Below are 7,739 nucleotides of genomic sequence, written 5' to 3' on the forward strand. Positions count from 1 at the left end.
TTTTTAAATTGAGTTTCAAAACCACCAAGTAGTACAACTTGTGTTTTAACACTCAAAGATAAAAAAGAGTTACATCTAATAAATAGGTCGATTTTAGATTAGTTCATTAAAATAAATAAATGAATGAATAAATAAATAGAATAAAATAAAATAAATAAAGAGAATTTTAGAACTATCAAGTTGTACTACTTGTGTCATAACAACTCAAAGATTAAAAAAGTGTTACATCTAATAGATAAGTTGATTTTAGATTAGTTCATTAAAATAAATAAATGAATGAATAAATAAATAGAATAAAATAAAATAAATAAAGAGAATTTTAGAACTATCAAGTTGTACTACTTGTGTCCTAACAACTCAAAAATTAAAAAAGTGTTACATCTAATAGATAAGTTGATTTTAGATTAGTTCATTAAAATAAATAAATGAATGAATAAATAGAATAAAGTAAAATAAGTAAATGAATGAATAAATAAATAACTAGAATAAAATAAATAAATAATTAAATAGAATAAAATAAATAAATAAATAAATAAATAAATAAAGAGAGCTTTAGAATTATCAAGTTGTACCACTTGTATTCTAACAACTCAAAGATTAAAAAGATATCACATCTAATTAATTTTAACATAATATTTATTTGTATTTTTTTATGATAAAATTGATATTTAATTATGAAGGAAATCAACCCCTTTTCTTAAAATAAATAATAATAATAATAATAATAATAATAATAATAATAATAATAATAATAATAATAATAATAATAATAATAATAATAAAATAAATAGACTTAAATGGGCTACATGTTTTAGTTATTGTTGAAACCCAAGCCCAAACCAACTTAAAACAAAAAGTCCAAAATGGCAAACCCTAATTAGAGGGAGGCAACACAGAAACTAGAGAACCCTAGTTTGATTGAGGAGGCGACCAACATGAAAGGAGGCGGCCAGACAGAAACACGAATGGAAACAAAAACCAGGATGCGAAAATGAAAGAGAAATGAAGGAACTGCGATGGTGAGGAAAGTGACAGCTACCTCGGCGATAGTGAGGAAGGTGACGACAACCTCAACGACGGTGGCAGCGCCGACAACGACAATGGCGGCAGTGACATCAACGATGGCAAAAAAGACATCATCACAGGTTTGTATTTTAATCGTTTTATGTTTCTTTAAAAAAAACCTACATTTTTTAAAATAAAAAGTGATTGTTTGATGATGATAAAGAGCAAGAAGGAAAGATACCTTAATGTTTCGTTTTTGTTGTTTATTACTGCAACTCTCTGATTTCTTCCCCTTCCCCTTCTCTGTATGTGTTTTTTTTTATATATCAGTAGTGTTAGTCTCCGATTCCTCCCCCTCTTTGAAATTTTATAGGGTATATTTATAGAGTTTTTTATGTGTTTAGTTGTTTTCTGGTCTGCCTTGGTCCTTCTCTATCTATTTCCTGTTTGATGTTTTGATTGCTTTGCTCATCATCTGTATTTTCCTGCACTACTGATGCCTTCATAAATTTAGATTATTTGTTTTGATCTGTTGATTTGCTGAGCTTATTCATTTGTCTTTTAGTTTCTTTTTTTAAACTCAAAAATTTGTCATTTAGTTTTTATCATGTATACTGAGTCTGACTGGTAAAAAAAAAAATGGTTTTCAGATTCTCTAATTAGTTACAACAAAGGTCAATGACACTGCATCTGAAACAGAAAGGCAGCAACAGAGCCAAACACTGCATCAGAAACAAAGAGGCAGCAACATCAATAAAACAGAGCCAAAGGCTTAATTTGAAAAAGTTTGACCTAATTTTTATTGTAATTTAATTTGGTTTTATTTTTTGTTGCAATTTGAAATTGTAATTTGATTTAAATTTAGAATTGTAATTGTAAATTGATTTGGTATTAAAAAAATTATGAGCCTAATCATTGTAATTATTTTATTTCCCTTTTTAAAATACATATTTCATTTTTTATTTTATTTTTAAATAAATTGGACAAAATTAGGGTACTACACTAAGTCTTGGACAACTACTTGAAAAATAATATTCAATGAAGATGAAGCATGGTGAAATAAAGATGTTTGATAGTGCAAATAGGTTTGTATTGAAGGCACCATTGTCCAGAAACAGAGCCTTCAAAACAACATTGTCAACCAGATTGAATGAGATGTTGAATCCAAGGAAATGTGATGTTTTTACCCCAACTGTTCAATCTCACACAACTTGTAAAACTACAACTCAATGGAAAACAGTCAATCGCAGAGTAAGAGTAAGAGTTGTTGTAGGCGATGTTCAAAAAGAAAACAAAGATGTTAATGTTCCAGTCACTCTTACTATTGTGCCAAGAAGCATGAGAGGGGTTTCTGCAGTTTCTACTCGCAGAAAGAAAGAAGTAATTGGGCTGGATGATGTTAGTGATGATGGTAGGAGTGAGGTCCAAGGAAAGCCAATAGATGCAGCTAGGACTCGTGTTGCAGCTCCTAGCAATAGGGCAAGAATTGTTGCACGTTCGGCTTGCAACGAAACTGATTTGCAGCCGTTTGATGGATTGTCGGAAGATGACATGAAATGGGTAACAGAGATGAAATCTAAAGCATTGAAGACTACAATTGGTCAAGGCGGCAAGGGGAAAAAAGCTAGCATGATTTCGATGAAAAATGCAGCTTGTGAGAGATTGTTGAATCAAAGAGTGGAGATAAATATGAAGTCTAAGAAAATCAATGACTATTTGAGCAAATCAGCAAAACGCATGAAACTGTGCCATCAATATGGTGAAGAAGGACATTTTGCTCGAGAATGCGCAAGACATCCAAGTGTTCATAGAAAGAGCAAACATTTAGAAACAAGATTTCACTTCTTAAGAGAGCAAGTGATGAAAGGAAGAATGAAACTAAAGCACTACACTATCAATGATCAAAAGACATACATCCTAACTAAAAGCTTGAGAGGGTGAAGTTCAAATAGATAAGGAACAATCTTGTATTAATGTCAATTGAATCACTTTGAATTAGGGGGCATGTTGGATGTAATTCAAAGTGATTTGTAAATAGTTAGTTAGAATATGGTTAGAAGTTAGATAGAATATAGTTAGAAGTTTGTTAAGTTTGTTGTAACTGATTCAATAGAAAATTGTTTCTACAAAAGCCTTCAAAACCAAGAACAATTTGTAATGCTGAACTAAAACATTTTCCAGACTTTCCAGATTAATAATCAATCTCCGTTTTTCAGAACTTTATGTTTTCTTCTCTTTTCTTCTCAATTTCAATTCAACACAATTATACAACCTGTTCTAGCATGATGTATGTAGTGTGGCACTGGATAAACTTAGGGCAATCATACACATTGGAAAATAGTAGTTTCTCTCTTTGTTTATGCTTTTGTAGTCACCGCTTTAAGTCAATACTTCAAAATGGTGCTTAAGTCTTTATGCAAATAAGTCAATATTTCAAAATGGTGCTTAAGTCTTTATGCAAATCACGGAGCCTTTTAATCTATATTCTCTTTTTCATTATCGGAATATTGCTCTTCATAAAAACAAATGTGTTAAGATATATTCTTCCTTGTATATAATTCTGAGGTTTTTTTGTTTGTTTGAAATAACCATTTTTTCAAAAACAATTACCTAAATACTCCATTTTTAAATTGACTAACACTCGGTTCCAAATAGCTCGTAGGGTATCTATATTCTTACAATTCATGTGAGTTGTATCTCGATTCCAAACAAAATTGAACTCCATTGAAATGAATCTTGATATATGTATTGTTGAATCATTTGTAAAAAATATAATTTGATAGAATCAAAGAGCAAGTATGTGAGACAATTATGTGGTTATCTGTATTTGAGTCGTATCTTAAATTCATATCAAAGTTGAACTTTAAGGGAGTCAAAGTTCTAAATGGCGACTTTATAAACAGATTTTTTTTAAGAAAAAAATTATAAATTTTTTTTAAAAATTTAAATAACAAAAATAATATATATATATATATATATATATATATATATATATATAATTCATAAAAATACATAAATACAAATTGAATAAAAATTAAAAAAAAATATTATTTTAAAAAATCCATTTAGGAATACGCCATTTCAAATGGCGACTTGTAACTTAGAAGGAAAAAAAAAAAAGGTATTTAGGTAGATAAATTTAAAAAGGGAGTATTTGGATATTTTTTTTTTGGAAAAAACGGTCTTAAAAAAAAAACTAGTTATGATTGATATACGATTGAGGTATGCATTCTTCAGTTAATGAGCTTGTTGAATTTTGAAAGAAATTGACAAAACATAAGATTTGACAATCGAAGGGTTGCTCAGTGGGTCATTGTTGTTTTCAATCGCCTCCGTCATCCTCCGTGTCACCATCTTCAACATCCTAAGTTTCATATCATTCAACAGCTAGTACTCGTGGCATTCGTCATCCCTACTAAAAATCCCTCTACTTCTTCATATTATTCCTATTTCAAATCGCACCAATCCAAAGGTGTATTTTTTTGAACCCAATCCATTTCAATTCAATTGATTTCTGCATCTATGGGAAAGAAATGAGGAGGCAAAAAATAAGCTTTGACAATCAAAGGGTTGTTGGGTGGCTCAATGTTGTTTTCAATAGCCTCTGTCATCTTCTGACCATCCTCCACATCCTAAATCTTATACCATTCAACAGCTAGTGCTCGCGGCAGTCGTCATCCCTACTAGTTCTACTTCTTCATATTATCCCTCTTTCAAAGAGCATCAATCCAAAGGTGTACCTTTTTAAACCCAATCCATTTCAATTTAATTGATTTCTCCATCCATGTGGTAGAAATGAGGAGACAAAAAATAAGCTTTGACAATCAAAAGGTTGTTGGTGGGTCATTGTTGTTTTCAATCACCTCCGTCATCCTCCGTGTCACCGTCTTCAACATCCTAAATCTCATACCATTCAATCGCTAGTACTCACAGCAGTCGTCATCCCTATTAGCAATCCTTCTAATTCTTCATATTGTTCCTCTTTCAAATTGCACCAATCCAAAGGTGTACCTTTGTTAACCCAATCCATTTCAATTCAATTGATTTTTGCATCCATGGGGAAGAAATGAGGAGGCAAAAAATAAGCTTTGACAATCAAAGGGTTGTTAAGTAGCTCATTGTTGTTTTCAATTGCCTCTGTTATCCTCTGCATTACCGTCTGCAACATCCTAAATCTCATACCATTCAACAGCTAGTGTTTGCTGCAGTCTTTATCCCAAATAGCAATCCTTCTACTTCTTCATATTATCCCTTTTCAAATTGCACCAATTCAAAGGTGTACCTTTTTGAACCTAATCTATTTCAATTTAATTGATTTATGTATCCATGGGCAAGATATGAGGTGGCAAAAAAATAAGCTTTGACATTCAAATGGTTGTTGGGTGGATCATTGTTGTTTTCGATCGCCTCCGTTATCCTCTGTGTCACCGTCTTCAACATCCTAAATCTCATACAATTCAATAGCTAGTACTCGCGTCAGTCGTCATCCCTACTAGCAATCCTTCTACTTCTTCATATAATCCTTCTTTAAAATCGAAGCAATCCAAATGTGTACCTTTTTGGACCCAATACATTTCAACTCAGTTGTTTTCTGCATCCATGAGGAAGAAAAGAGAAGGCAACAAATAAGCTTTGACAATCAAAGGGTTGTTGGGTGGGTCATTGTTGTTTTCCTTCGCCTCTGTCATCCTTCGTGTCATCGTCTTAAACATCCTAAATCTCATACCATTCAACAGCTAGTACTCGCGGCAGTCGTCATGCCTACAAGCAATCTTTCTACTTCTTCATATTATCCCACTTTCAAATCGCACAAATCCAAAGGTGTACCTTTTTGAACCCAATCCATTTCGATTCAATTGATTTCTGCATCCATGGGGAAGAAAGGAGGAGGCCAAAAATAAGCTTTGACAATCAAAGGGTTGATGGGTGGGTCATTCTTGTTTTCAATCGCCTATGTCATCCTTTGTGTCACCGTCTTCAACATCTTAAATCTCATACCATTGGACTGCTAGTGTTCCCGGCAATCATCATCCCTACGAGCAATCCTTCTACTTCTTCATATTAGCCCTCATTTCAATTCAATGGATTTCTCAATCCATGGGGAAGAAATGAGGAGGCAAAAAATAAGCTTTGACAGTCAAAGGGTTGTTGGGTGGGTCATCGTTATTTTCAATCGCCTTCGTCATCCTCCGTGTCACCATCTTCAACATCCTTAATTTCATACCATTCAACCGCTAGTACTCGTGACAATCATCATCCCTACTAGCAATCCTTCTAATTCTTCATATTGTCCCTCTTCCAAATCGCACCAATCCAAAGGTGTACCTTTTTGAACCCAATCCATTTCAATTCAATTGATATTTGCATCCATGAGGAAGAAAGGATGAGACAAAAAATAAGCTTTGACAATCAAAGGGTAGCTGGGTGGCTCATTGTTGTTTCCAATCACCTCCATCGTCCTCTGTGTCACCATCTTCAACATCCTAAATCACATACCATTCTACAGCTAGTGTTTGCGGCAGTCTTTATCCTTACTAGCAAACCTTCTACTTCTTCATATTATCCCTCTTTCAAATTGCACCAATTGAAAGGTGTACCCTTTTGAACCTAATCGATTTCAATTCAATTGATTTATGCATCCATGGGGAAGAAATAAGGAGGCAAAAAATTAAGCTATGACAATCAAAGGGTTGTTGGGTGGATCATTGTTGTTTTCGATTGCCTTCGTCATCCGTGTCACCGTCTTAAACATCCTAAATCTCATACCATCCAATAGCTAGTACTCGTGCCAGTCGTCATCCATACTAGCAATCCTCCTACTTCTTCATATAATCCCTCTTTCAAATCGCAATAATCCAAAGGTGTACCTTTTTGAACCCAATGCATTTCAATTCAATTGTTTTCTGCATCCATGGGGAAGAAATGAGGAGGCAAAATATAAGCTTTGACAATCAAAGGGTTGATGCGTGGGTCATTGTTGTTTTCAACTGCGTCCGTCATCCTCTGTGTTACCGTCTTCAACATCCTAAATCTCATGCCATTCAACAATTAGTGCTTGCGGCTGTCTTAATCCCTACTAGCAATCCTTCTACTTTTTCATATTATCCCTCTTTCAAATTGCACCAATTCAAAGGTGTACCTTTTTGTCGCGACCTAAAATTTCGAGTTTTTCTCAAATTCAATGGAGTTGCCACCAAAATTTATTTTAAAATAGGTAAAATGTAAGACCCATAATTTTAAAGTATACTTTATGTATTTTAGTGTATTTTTGGTATTGAACTCGGAGGATCTTTAGCCAAAGTTATTAATATTTTGGAGTTTACATGACCAAAAAGATATTTTGATACCGATTAGAATTACTCGTCGATGAATAAATTAAATTAACTGCGGTGAATCTTTTACGAAGAATTTAATGCGTTATGAGTGAAATGGTAATTTAACAAATATCTAGTTATTTTGAGATATTTGTTAATTATAATTAATATATATAAACATATATATATATATATATGTTTGTGTGGAGGAAAAAGAAAGAAATAGAAAAGAAAGGAAAGGAAGGAAAAAGAAAGAAATAGAAAAGAAAGGAAAGGAAGGAAAAAGGAAAGAAATAGAAAGGAAGGAAAAAGGAAGAAAGGAAAACTGAAAGAAAACATAAAACATTTTCCTTCTTCTTCCTCTGCCTCGCGTGAACTCCATCTCCCTCTTTCTTCTTCGATTGATTTTGCTTCTTTTTC

Source organism: Cicer arietinum, chromosome 2 (assembly GCF_000331145.2).
Source record: "Cicer arietinum cultivar CDC Frontier isolate Library 1 chromosome 2, Cicar.CDCFrontier_v2.0, whole genome shotgun sequence".
Classification (NCBI taxonomy): Eukaryota; Viridiplantae; Streptophyta; class Magnoliopsida; order Fabales; family Fabaceae; genus Cicer; species Cicer arietinum.